Source organism: Cricetulus griseus, chromosome 2 (assembly GCF_003668045.3).
Source record: "Cricetulus griseus strain 17A/GY chromosome 2, alternate assembly CriGri-PICRH-1.0, whole genome shotgun sequence".
Lineage (NCBI taxonomy): Eukaryota > Metazoa > Chordata > Mammalia > Rodentia > Cricetidae > Cricetulus > Cricetulus griseus.
The window spans coordinates 59,383,861-59,397,580 of NC_048595.1; the positions used below are offsets into that span (position 1 = coordinate 59,383,861).

At 38.9% G+C, this 13,720-nt stretch overlaps 1 pseudogene; it reads right to left on the bottom strand.

Moving 5' to 3' along the window:
* Positions 1-2,127: 2,127 nt before the first annotated feature.
* On the bottom strand, positions 2,128-3,210 carry LOC100762362 (annotated as a pseudogene).
* Between the last annotated feature and the right edge of the window lie 10,510 nt (positions 3,211-13,720).

A 13,720-nucleotide genomic window follows, 5' to 3' on the forward strand; every position in this document is an offset into this window, starting at 1 on the left:
ACGGGAAACCTTGAGAGATGTTTTATATCCAAACCATAATATACATACAGGTAAAGTGTCTGAACTTTGTATTTCAAAGTCTTAGGATTTGAAATGCTATACTATGAGTACTATTAAAATAATAAATTTACAGTCATTTTAATCAGCATGTGGTGTTTATCCTCGTGCACAGGGCACTGTAGAGTGGTTCAGTCCCTATAAACAATGTTTGCAGCAGGTCATAATAGAAGCAGTTTTAGCTTCTCAACATCTACAGCAGCTAGGGATCTGCATGGTCATTTCTGTGTTTGCAAACTTCAAAGTCTTTGTCCTCATTCTGTAAATAATACGTAAGTTCAAACAATGGAAGGAAATAATGCCATATTGTTTTGGATTATGTAAAAAAAGACCTGTGTAGGAGAACATTTAAATCATCATTCATTTGCCTCCGAACTGTATTTAACTGCAATATTTTATTTACTTCTGTTGAAAAGTTCAGATTCTACTAATTTCTAGATATACACTGTTGATAAACATAGGAAATGTGTCCCCTCATTTTTGTATCTTTTGATGGATTCTTGGCTCTTCTTAGCCTCTTTCATTTCCTCAGTCTCCAAGGCTTTCTGATGCCTGTTTTGGAACCTTTATCTAGGAAGTCTGTGTGTCTGACTTTCTGTCATTCCTGTGGATCCATATAACTGAGAAGACTACCATGTAAATTTCAAATGTTTAAGGTGCATGAAATGTAGCAATCTGTTAAGCATGTTGATATGGATTGTCTAATGATTGCAGATTCCTTTAGCTTGTGTCTCTGTATGAAAGTCCATCAATCCTCCATTTCAAGGACAAAAATTTTGTACCCATGCACACAACCATGCACTCATATACATGTGCACATTCACACACACAAATGTACACACACAGATTTATTTAATTCATTTAATATGTATGCATTTGTCTTGAAAAGACAATATTTAGGCCTGAGCTTCATTGTTTACTTTAGGTGGAAAGTGATGCTCCAAGGCCCCTTGGGCTTCTATAACTGCACAGTGGTTGGGCAGAGCCTTCATAGCACAGAGTCCCATCACAATGAAGAACCAGATAGTGCTTTTCCTACTTATCCCCATAGGTGACTCATTACAAGCAAAGGGGTTCTCTGACATTTCTCCCTCTCAGGAATGAATTGCTGCAGGCCACAAGGCTGTGCTTCCTTGGTCCCTCAAATTCAGGATCAGTGTTGACCCCCTCCTTTCTGCTCACCCGCTGTGCACTGAGAACTACAGTGTTTTTCACCCTGTGACAATCACCCAGACCCTCAGAGCTGGTTCCTCCTTGATATGTATGTGTGTGTGCAGATTCTGATTCCAGGATAGTTTTATTTCTTCAGGATCAATGGGACTTACTCAGAAGCTCTCAAGTTCATTTACACTCTCTGCTGCAGAGTGAAATCACATCCTCCCTTTTGTACCTTACTCCATGAGAGTGTGCTAAGGATGAATTCAGTACTCATACTGGAAGGCATGTCTTCTTGGTTTAAGTTTCATAAATCCTAGAAAGTTGCTGCTTTTATTTTTAATAGTTTATTTGAAGGACATTTGTTTTCAGTTAAACCCATAGAACTTGAGAATATTACAATAGGACTAGGTTGGGGAAGTCAGAGACAAGTAAGTCTGGGGTATAGTTGGCCAAAGAAGACTAAGTCACAATTTGGCAGGAGCAAGACATTCTGACTTACTACTGCACAGTTTGCTGGTTGTATGCACAGGAAAGTACTCTATACTGGAGAAATGTAGTGATATAAGTTTCATCATTAATGAATGAGAAGTGTGAGGAGGGTATATCTATCATTGAAACAATAGGCAATGCTAAATATCAACAATAATTTGCACCCTGGTCATGCATGTAATTTTTATAGTGAAGACTATCAGATCAAAACTTTATAAATTTTTGAAATGATATAAAGAATGAAAAAGGAAAGGCAGATTCATTTAGGGATAATTTATACTACATAGAAAATAATCTGGTTACATATGTGTTTACCTTAGTAAAATAATCTAATAGCATTAAATTATAATTGAAAAAAGTCAAATAAATAGTTTAATCAATCAATCAATCTAAAATATGAATAACAAAGGCCTTTACATTTTTAAACTGTATTGCCCATTTCCAATCAAGCATGTAGGCTGGTTTATTGAGTTTGTGCTAAACTAATTAAGATTTTTAAGATGTCAGCATCATTGCAGTGAAGTGCAGTGTGCTATTCTAGGAATGTCCTCTCCACATTGACTCAGAATTTATTGCTTGTCCTCATTTAATATTGCCACCAAGTTAACCGAGGAAGACAGGGCTCTCTAGACTTCTGCTCTGACCACCTCCCAGGCACAGGGGCTGTGGTTCTTTTCTCTCAGGTAGACAGTGATCCTGTGGAAGTTATTTCCTCACAGCCACCAGGGAGTCTTCCTGGCTCAGGGGAGGTTCCTGCTCCCCCTCCTGCTGTATGAGACAGGCTTGCAAGTCATGGAGCTGCTGGTGGAGGGCAGTGCAGGATGTGTCTAGAAGGGTTGTCTCCCAAGGAGCAGATGAGTCCTTTGAGCTGAAGAGGATGAGAACCTGCTGGATCAGCTCCTTCAGGACAGGGATGGCTTGAGCCTTCTGGATGTGCTGTGCATCCACGTTCTCCAGAGGGAATGCAAAGTCCTTTCTGTCCTCCAGGCAGGAGAGAGGGGAGAGTCTCCTCATTTGTGCCAGGGGAGTGTCAAGGCTCTCTTGTTCTTGAGGTTATGAGTCTGAGGCAGGTCACATAGGTTGACCAGTAGCTCATCACCAGCGGGATCATCAGGAAAGCACAGGCCTGGTCATTGTGGATGTTGCTAGTCCTCTGGGTTTTGTGGTCCTGAACCTTCCCCTCTAGGTTCTGGACAGTGTGTGTGTGTGTGTGTGTGTGTGTGTGTGTGTGTGTGTGTGTGTGTCTATGACGTAAGTAAGGAATGTTTGAGGTTTAATTTTCTTATTGTCATCCGTGTTACTTTCTACTTCTGTTTTTGTTGACTTTCATGTATTTTCTACTTGGTTTAGACCAGTGTTTCTCAATTGTTTTTTATCCCTCCTCCTGTCTCCAGAGCCTTGCTAGATATTTTTCCTAATTACACTCTGTAGTATGAATAATAAAAACCCAGTGGCCGATTTTAGTGGAGAAAGCTGAAGATCAGAAAAGCAAAGCAGCTGGTCATTAGCTGCTACCTCTACCAAGGATGGGGTAGTTCTGCCCTCAGCTTGGCTGGAGACCGAATCCCCTGAGACTAAATACTGAATATCCAATCCTGTCTCTATTAATCCTCAGACTGGATGGTGTCACATGAGACACCTCGACTCCTGCCTTACATTCCTCTCTAGTGCTGGTATTAAAGGCAATACCACCTCCACCACCACTCAGCCTCTATGGCTAACTAGTGTGGCTGCTGCAATTAATGGCGTATATTACCACTGCTTGGGCCCAATACCTGTGGCTAGCTTTTCAATCTGTTCTTCAGGAAAGCTTTATTAGATCATAAACAATATATCACCACAATTTTCCTTTTTGTCTAATATAAAAAGGAGGTAATAACTAATGTAAGAAAAACTATATACAATACCTATATACAATACATACAGGCTATAAGTACACCAACAATGTGTAGCCCATTTGCATTTGACAAATTCAGAGAAAATACTCAATTATCTATCTGATCTTGGTGTGTTCAAAATGTTGTATCTAATTCACTTCATATTCTAATTTGCATTATCAAATTATCTTTTAATGTCTCTCAACCTTTTACATTTTACACCTCTTTAGTGAGTTTCTTTTCTGAGTCAGGAAAACTATTACTATCTAGTCAACTCCCTCAGAGACCCAAGAAGGAAATAACATTAACTGAGTAAACAGGAAACGTGAGCAAGCGACTTCCAAAAATATATGAGAAATAACAGAAACAGCTAGCTGCCTGAACAGTCACCCAAGGTTCCTCTGCAACATTGGAGCATCCATCTTTGGCGCATAGGCCTAGCATATCTGACAGACTTTCCTGTGAAGCAGGATATTCTGAAGGACTGTCCTGGCTTGTCTTGGCAAGGCATGCAGTCATTCTCTTTTGTGTCCTGTTTGTCCAATTTGAACAGCAATTTCAACAGCAGTTGATGCAAAGGCACTTTCTTGCCCAGTGACTTATCTTTGCCATAAAGAAGGAAACCTCCATGTGGAGTTTCTTCAATGCCCATCCTCTTCTCTGTATTATATTGGTGCTTCCAGGAGCAGACATATCTCATTGTCATAATAAAAAGAAAACCTATGTTATTAAAACATTTTAAATGCCATATTTTGTAGAACTCTGAAGTACTTGAAGATGACCTGTCTTTCTCAACTATAGCTCTTTTGACATTGAAATCATACCTAATGTGACTACAAGTTTTATTGTAATAGGTATCTATTACTAACCTGCATTTCCTTATTATTCTATATAGTTGGTCATAATAACTTTTAAGGACTATAATTTTGCATTACATTGTTAAATGAGCTGTGTAGGTACAACACCTTGAACAAGACTAGAAATATATGTACAGTATGTTTTATTAAGTTAATATTAAATTTGTATCAATATACAAAATTTGTATGCAGTATAACAAAATCCAATCCAATGTACAATATTTAAAACTAGTAGTTGTTTTCTAAAAGATACAAAATTTTACCTTTTTATCTTATCATATCTATATCCTCTCTTTTTTTCAGAGATGATTCAATAATCTACCCTTTTATCCTATCATATCTGTATCCCCAGTTTTTCTTTTCAAAACAAGAACCATGAATCTAATCTCATTTGTTTAGGTTTTTTTCCTGACTATTACCAATAACAACTTATGACCAGTCCTCTTAAATAATGACAAACATCCATAACCCATGGAATGACCAAAAACTATCCACTCTACCTCTTGGGAATGTTGGTTGGTTCTTAAATTTACTTCCTACTGTCTAGAGGTGATGGCATCTTTAGGGGATCCTGAAAGAAAAATTTGGGTTAATTATCAAGTCCTGGGAGAGGTAGCTGTATCATTTATTGTCCAGTCTCTTCATAATGGGAAAGTGCAGGTCTTGTTTCAAGGTCTGGCTGGAGTAGTCTGTGAGGCTGGATCATCTCAGCTAGCCACCTCGAAATTGTTTTGAGTAGTTTCTAGTTCAAAGTCAATCTTTAGTTGGTGCTTTTCAGCTTAGTGGTGTTATCATAGTCCTGGTGGAATCATCGTTATGGGGTTTCATCTTCTTTTTGGAGACTTCAGAATGCATTGGATCAGATTACTTCTTTTCTTGGTAAATATTTCCAGGTAGTTCTCCCTTCTTCTTTGAATGCTTATTGTCCAAAGGTCTTTAAATTCTTCAATATGGTTGTTTTTATTTTCCTGGAAAGACAAAAACAAAACCCTTCCCATCCCTAACTTTGAGGAGGTTCAAAATCTAATCTTACTAAATTTAATTCAAGAAAATTTTGTTTTATCTGCTAAAGCACGTCTATCATCCAGAGCTGTATGGTTTCTTACAATAGGCATTGTGTTCTTTAATTGCTCTGAAAAGGAGTTTCCTCCATGATGACAGGAAACAACTGAACCAGATTTGGCATAGGGGCCTGTGAGAGGCCCCTCAAGGATTTTCCTGACAGTAAAGGCTTACCTTGAATGTCTCTTATTGACCTATATTCATTAGTCAAATGCCTGCCTTTGCCATACTTCTGCATAATCCAGAAGGGTGTTCTGCTTGGATTATGCTTAGAAAAACAAAAATCATTGTTTCTAGGAATGTCCTGTTTACAGTCTCTTTTAAGGTGCCCTTGTTTGCTACTATTAAGACACTTGACATTTTTTCTTTAAACCTCATGGTCATGAGATTCAATGTTGATTGTATCTTGGATCCATTCCTCCAAAGGTGCTGACCTTGCCTTTCAATACTGAAAGACCCCCAGACCCTTGAGGGCCTCAGGATCCCAAGGAGGCCCCAAGACTCAGAAACCAGACCAAGAGCTGCGCATTCGGGTGTCAGCAATATCGGGAAAGCTGCACACATCAGCACGGGGTGTAAGCTCCTTGTATAGGGAAAAAACCGCAGATCAGCATACAGGCAAGGGGCACAAAGTGATTGATTACAAAGTATGATCTCATGTTAGAGTGGTCACCTAGGTGTGACCTGCTTTTTTACAAAGGAAAAACCACAGAACATAACATTGAAAGTCCTTGTCTGTTGGCCAGCCAGGTGTGACCCAAAGAGGGTTGTCTTGGCGATTGCCCCCGTCTAAACCATAGGATGTGCCCGGAGTTGGGGCCAACTTCCTTGTAATGGGCCAAGGCCTGTGGGGAAACTTTTTCTCTCTGTGAACCAAAATCTTTCAATACCTAATTATCCTTTTGAATTAAGAATTAGCATTTTCAAAAGCCAGAGATTCAATCATTATTTGTCCAGTTTCTGAATCTGGTATCATTCTATTTATTGCTGATGCCAATCTTTGTAAAAATCTGTAAAGGCACTTACTTTAGTAAATGACTCAGTATTCTTTCCTACTGCTCCAATTCTGTCCCAAGCATTCAAAGCAGCTGCATAAAGCCAGGGAATGGTCATCATAAAGAGATTGCCTTTTTATAGTAGTATAATCTCCTGCAAGAAGTTGGCATAATTTGAGATAATGGGATATCTTGGGAGATTTCCATTCCTCTAGCTTTATACCATTGTCCAATTGTCTTAGCCTCTTCTCTGAACGAGGTACTCCATTGTTAACTGTGCACTAGGCTCTAAAACAGCGTTAACCAAGTCTATCCAGTCTTTAGGGATAATACTATTATAAACTAATCACAAGCTTAACATCTGCTTCATAAATGGTGAATGCATGCAATATGAGACTACCATTTCCTTCAATCTCCTTAAATCTTACATTGGTATAGAGGTCCAACTAGTTATTATAGAGCCTCTACCATTTGGCAATTCTTGTAAGGTTACACATGAAGTCCTGTGTGTAGTTCTGGCCTGAGCTGGTTGCTTCAAAGCCACAGGCAAGCAGCTTTTTTGTGAATTCATACCTTCATGTTGGGTGCCAATATGTAGTATGAATAATAAAAACCAAGAGACAGATATTAAGCGGGGGAGCTGAGGATGAGAAAAGCAAAACAGCCAACCACTAGAAAGTTCTTACTTCTACCAAGGCTGGGGCACAATCCTGTCCTCAGCTTTGCTGGAGACTGAATGCCACATGAGACCCTAAGCTCCTGTCTTATATACCTCTCTAGTGCTTGGATTAAAGGAATAAACCACCAACAATCAGATTCCATGGCTAACTAGTGTGGCTGCTGGGATTAAAGGTGTATACCACCACATCTTGGTCTCTATGGCTATGGCTAGCTTTGCATTCTGATCCTCAGGCAAGATTTATTAGATCATAAACAACATTACTATAATATCTATAATTAATTTTCAATAACAAATACAAAATAATAAAATACAAATAATACAAAATTTATCTACTTTATATCTTTGCTCTAGACATAAGAGAAATTACAAATTTTTGTTTTAAAATAAACTCAGCATTGGCAAACTAACAAATATAAGTAGAAAGTTAACACTAAAAACTCTTGATTGTGGCACAAGTTCTAATAGGTTTTAGTAATAAAACCCAGAGTTAGATATCGGGGTAAATGCTAAAAGGTCAGAGAAATAAAGGAGCTTACCACGAGAGACCTCTTAACCTCTACTAATCCTCAGACCAAAGGGGCGATCCTGTCCCTATGAATCCTCAGACTGAAAATGTTCAGACTGCCTCAGACTTACTGCCTAGACTGTTTCAGACTAACTGCTGCTCAGACTGCCTCCCTCTCTTGTCTCCTCCTACCTTCTATTCCTTTCTCTGCTCAGCAGATCACTCCTGTCTCTACCTCCCTAGTGCTGATATTAAAGGTGTGTGACTCCCAAGCACTGGACAAAAGAGAAGACAGATGTCAACCTCTAGCCCATTCATAGACATAAATATATAGGAGTAAATGAACCCCCACATCTTCATATACCACACATAAAAATTAAACTTTATTATATATATATATATATATATATATATATATATATATATATATATATATATTATATATGTCAGGTAGTGGAGGTACATGCTTTTAATCCCAGCACTTGGGAGGCAGAGGCATGTGAATCTCTGAGGTAGAGTTCAGCCTGGTCTAGAGTGAGTTCCAGGACAGCAAGGACCACATAGAGAAACCCTATCCCAAAAAACAAACAAACAAGCTGGGTGGTGGTGGTGCACATCTTTAGTCCTAGCAGTCAGGAGACAGAGGCAGGAGGAACTCTGTGAGATTTAGGTCAGTGTGGTCTGCAGAGAAAGTTCCAGGACACACTCCAAAGCTACTCCAAACCCCATCTCAAAAAACAAACAAACAAACAAAAAACCCCAACAAACCAGCAAGATATTATCTCAATACAATGAAGTATTTATACAATAAGTCCAAAGACAATAACAGACTGAATAGAAGGGGAATCAGGAACCTAACAATGGTGAATCTCACAGCTCTTACTCAATATAGTACCAGCCATTATAGTCAAAGCAATTTGCCAAAAGAAAGTAATGAAAGGCATACCAAGAGGGATGAGGTCAGATTATGCCTCTTGGCAACAAAATGGTCTTATAGATAGAAAACCCACTTCATTAACAGTAGTAGCAAACTACACTGAGCATGCTAGTGTTTAATTAATCATAGTCATGTTCTCTCTGCTCCCAGAGGGCAATCACCATTCAGATGTCTCTCTTCCTCATGAGTACTCCTTGCCAAGTTCACCGTCATTTAAAGACAGAAGATAACTGTATGATTCATCATTTGGTTTCCCTCCTATGGTACTATTTTTGGTAGATTGCATCAGAAACCATGTATCTTGTTTAAAAGAGCAGATTAAATCAAATCTAGTAGCTATAAAGGGAAATGTAAAGACATAAGGCACATGTACTTGTGAACAATTTTAGAAGTATAAAAATGGCATCTAGGATCAAACATCTAAGTAGTCATGTTAGAATTTAAGAAAAGAAACATTAGCATTCAGATGGGTTTTTATTTCAACACTAGGCCTTGGATGAACACATTCTGTTTGGGTGGGATATCTGCCATTTTCTGTGAGTATACTGATTTTTCACTCCAAAAAGAGAAGTGCTGAGGTCATAATCTGAGTTCCATAAGTGAAAAGTGGAGTCAAAACTGGGATAAACACAAACCCTGAAAGTCTTGGACATGTGTGAGAATACCACAGACCAGTTGCATCCCCCAAGCCAATGCAGTCACTCCTATACTGAAGGTGGTGCTCTTCGGTTCTATGTTCTTAGTTTTGGCCTGGTTCGGAGACCTATACAATTCCATGCCAAATCAGAAGAACCTGACCTTATTGCCTGTGTCAAAGACATGAAATTTGCAGGTTCTCTCAAGACAAGTAGAGAGTAACAAATCCCAAAATGCTCAGGCTACCTACCTGTGTTCTCCTGACTGTAATCTTGAAAATCTTAATTGCTTTACGACCTATTCAGTAGTTGAAATTTCTGGTGATCTGTTTGGTATAGGAAACGGAAGAGGCCCTGAGCATGGGGAATCCAGCCTGGCTGCTAGAGATATGCCCAAGGAACCAGTCTCCACTGAACAGTACACAGCAGTGATGCTTGTGTGTATCAGAAACACCAGGAGGATGGAAGAGAGACTTAAGACCCAATTTTGTTAAGTTGGGTCTCATTTACTAATTATTACTTCAAGACTATAAATATTCACTCAATCCAAGGGCATTTTTTCTGTTTCAGTTATAAAAACAAGCTTTAAAAAGTAGCAACTGTGCTTTTGTGCAGAAAGAACTTGGATTTTATATGTAGTCATTCAAGTTTATGTTTTAAAACAATTGTTATGATGTCAGTTCTTTATAAACATGGCCAGCTTCCAGTTTGTAATACTTGGTAAAGGTGGAGGAAGTTTAAACACTGACTCACACTCCAAGACAACCTTAAACCTTTAATCTGTTCTTAAATCAAGAAGGAATGTTAATCCCAATTAGTCATAAAGTGTCTTGGTTACCAGCAATTTACTTATCCTTGTGAATGTAGTAGTACATTTAATAAAGACTTTACTTTCTCTGAACTCTCTGTCAAGGGAAACAATTTTAATGGAAAAGTAATTACATAGAAGCTTTCCAAGGCTCTGAAGGAGACATCAGCTGAAAAATCCCTTGCAACTCCAGTATCAAATGTGCTTTCTACACACCATCTATTTTTCACTTCTCTTTTGTCTACTTCTGGCGCCTGAGCTGCCAGTCTTGTGGGGCTGTGGACAAGTGAGCATTCACTTACAGCAATAACAACACCTGTGAAATGGAAAGTACAGGATCATGGATCACACAGAGATTGTATGGCTCACAGGAAGCTTCTAGAAGTTACTGTTCAGCTGGCATCTCAAGAATCTTTGGAATTTACCCAGGCAATGGGGCTATGGCAGTGTATTGGCCAGTGCCGTCACACAGGAACAAAGTAAAAGAAAAGGCTAAAATACACAGACATGGGAGGAATGAGGAGAACAGAAATTAGAGTGGGAACTAAAAAATTTATTATCAAAGGCTTTGTAAGCAATTAGGGTGTTGTAGTCCATAAATATGGTCATTGGAACTATAGAAATGTTTCAAACACCATACTGCTGTAACAAGTAAAATTAGATTTTTCTTGTTCATCTCCAAAACCTGCCTTCAAGTTAGGTTCCATATATTGTGTAGAAAGAAGGGTGGGAACCCATTAGAAAATATCTTTTGTATTGTAGGAGATAATTAATCCACTGAGAAGGTATCCACGAGGTTGCAAATTGCTACGGATACAAATAAATGTTAAGATGGTAGTGCACGCCTTTAATCCCAGCACTCAAGAGGCAGAGGCAGGCGGATCTCTGTGAGTTTGAGACCAGCCTGGTCTACAAGAGCTAGTTCCAGGACACCCCCCAAAGCCACAGAGAAACCCTGTCTCAAAAACAAACAAACAAAAAAGATGGAGAAATGGAGAACTAAACAGAGATATCAAAAAGACAGTGCTCATTTCGCCAGGCACGATGGTACACACCTTTAATCCCACACTCCGGAGGCAGACAGCTCTGTGAGTTCAAGGCCAGCCTGGTCTACGAAGCAAATTCCCAGGCCAGGCAGAGCTGCATAGTGAGATCCTGTCTCAAATAAACAAATGATAATGTTTATTGAATTGTGAAGATGCCTTAGAAACAAGCTCTAGACAAAACCTTCAGGGGGAAAAAAGAAAGGAAAGAAAGCCGAGAACACCACTTCTGATGATCCTGCTCTTGTAGGAATCACGAGGAACTGCTACACACCTATGTCCTTTCTGACTACAGCACAGATGGGTCTGGAAGCTTGAGCCTGTTCTGAGAATGTGATCCTTTTCCAGACTTGTAATGAAAGTCATAAGCTATAGACCAATTAGGAACAGATTTCCCAGTGAGTTTGACTTCAAGTCAAACCACGTCAGGTTTCACCATCATTCAGTCATTTAAATAGAGGATATTCAAGGACACAGATGCTAAGTATCAACATCGGGTTGAAAAGAACTCCAACAATATGCATTTTAGAAAATATAAAGGGTCTTATGGGGTCACATTACAAAATAATTAACAGTAGTATCATATGAAGCGATCATTTAGGGGCTTATTCTTTCTTCTGTTGGTTAAAGAAATATGTTTATTTACAAAGTATAAACCCTGGAAGATCATTTTACTATCCTGTCAACCTGCTTTCTAAATTGTTTACACCAATTATTAGTGTATTCAGCAATATAAGCGTGCTTCCTACCCAACAATTGAGATTTTAAAAATTCTTCAATATTTGGCATCTGGAAAATTGGAATGGCACCTTAGTATTTGTGAAGTGTGTTAGACTTCCATCACAGTGACAAAACACCCACAGGGAACAACCTAAATGGGAGGGAGGTTCTTCACATTCCTGGTGTCAGAGTCTATCCAAAGCCACTTGGCTACACTGCTTTGGACCTGTGGCGACACAGGTAAGTCATCGAGGCAGGAATGCACTGCAGCACAGTCCACTCACAATTTGGCAGCTGCAAAGCATAGAGAAGAGACAAAGTACAACCCAATATCCCTATATCAAGAATCCAACACTGATTATTGAATTTCCTCTATGTTTTACCTCTTGAAGGGTCCATCACCTCCCCAAAAGGATGTCTTTACTGATCCAAACTACAGCAGTAAGTGTCTGTGGAGATATACATCCTATAGTTCTTAAGACTCCAAAGCACTTTATGGGTGAGACCAAGACCATCTTCCCTTAACAAAGCGGTTCTAAAATCCGAGTCATACTTTTAAAAATTGCCTGTAAGATAAATTTCCTCATGATAGTACCACAATTCTTCTGGAAAAATTAACTCATCTTTAATTTATAAAATTAGTAATAAGAAAGGTTTATAAAATGCAAATAATAAGATTTCTTAAGGTACAAACATGAGTGGGCCTACCTCAAACACTAAGAAATCAATGTACACAAAAATCAGTATGGCAAAATCACTTATTTGTTACCACTGTCAATAGAGTTTAGAACATAAAAAACCCAACTAAAAGTAAGACTATATACCAAAGAAAGGTTGAATAAAAGACCATTAGAACCGAAGAAAACAGTTTATTCTCAACTGTAAATAAGACTTATAGGAAGATTATGCATATTGTTACAGAATACATAATAATTTGAAAGCATACATCAGATTCCATGCCAAAAGTGTAGTAGAATATTACATCAGTAACAACATGTGCCTAATCCCAGCTTTCAGGAGACAGAGGCAGGTGAATCTCTGTGGGTTTGAAGCCAGCTTACTCTACAAATCGAGTTCCAGGACAGCCAGAGCCGTTATACAAAGAAACCCTGTCTGGGGAGTGGGGGGAAGGAGGGAAGAGAAAGAAAGGAAAGGAGGATGGGAGAAAGAGAGAAAACGGACATAGTTATATTACAGTACAATGGCAAAAACATATGTAGCAAAGTAATTAAAAACAACAAAAAGCGCCAAGCTGATGGCACAGGCCTGAAATCCCAGCACTTGGGAGGTGGAAGAAAGACTGAGAGTCCAGGATTATCCCTGGCTACACAGAGAGTTTGAGGTCACCCTGGGCTACATGAGACCCTGCCTTAAAAAAAAAACAAAAGTTATCAACAAAAAGCCCAAATCCACTACTACAAAGGAAAAAAAAAATCAAAAGTGCATGTTTATAGGTGTTCAGAGAAAAAATGGACAAGTATCCACTATTGAGAATATTAATAGTTTAATTTTTAATAAAAGTTTAGAAGAAAAACTTCTCCATTTCAACCAGCATAGAAAGCTACTTGAACAGGAGAGAAGCAGTAAATGTCAGCTTCGTAGGTCAGAACCATCACTGGCAAAGGTGTAAACCCAAGATCAAGGAATACAGTCACTGCTGCATAAAAACAAGACATTAAAACTACTTCCCAAAGGGCAAAATGTAGGAGATGGGCACATCTGATCCCGGGTTGAAGAGCACTGTTCCTGTTTGCTTTCTGCTGCCATGACAAACCATGACCAAAGCAACCTGGGGGAAGAAAGGGTTTATTTCAGCTTACAGGTTAAAAGTCCTTCATGGAGGGAAGTCAGGACAACAACCCTGAGGCAGGAACTGAAGCAGAACCACCAAGGAA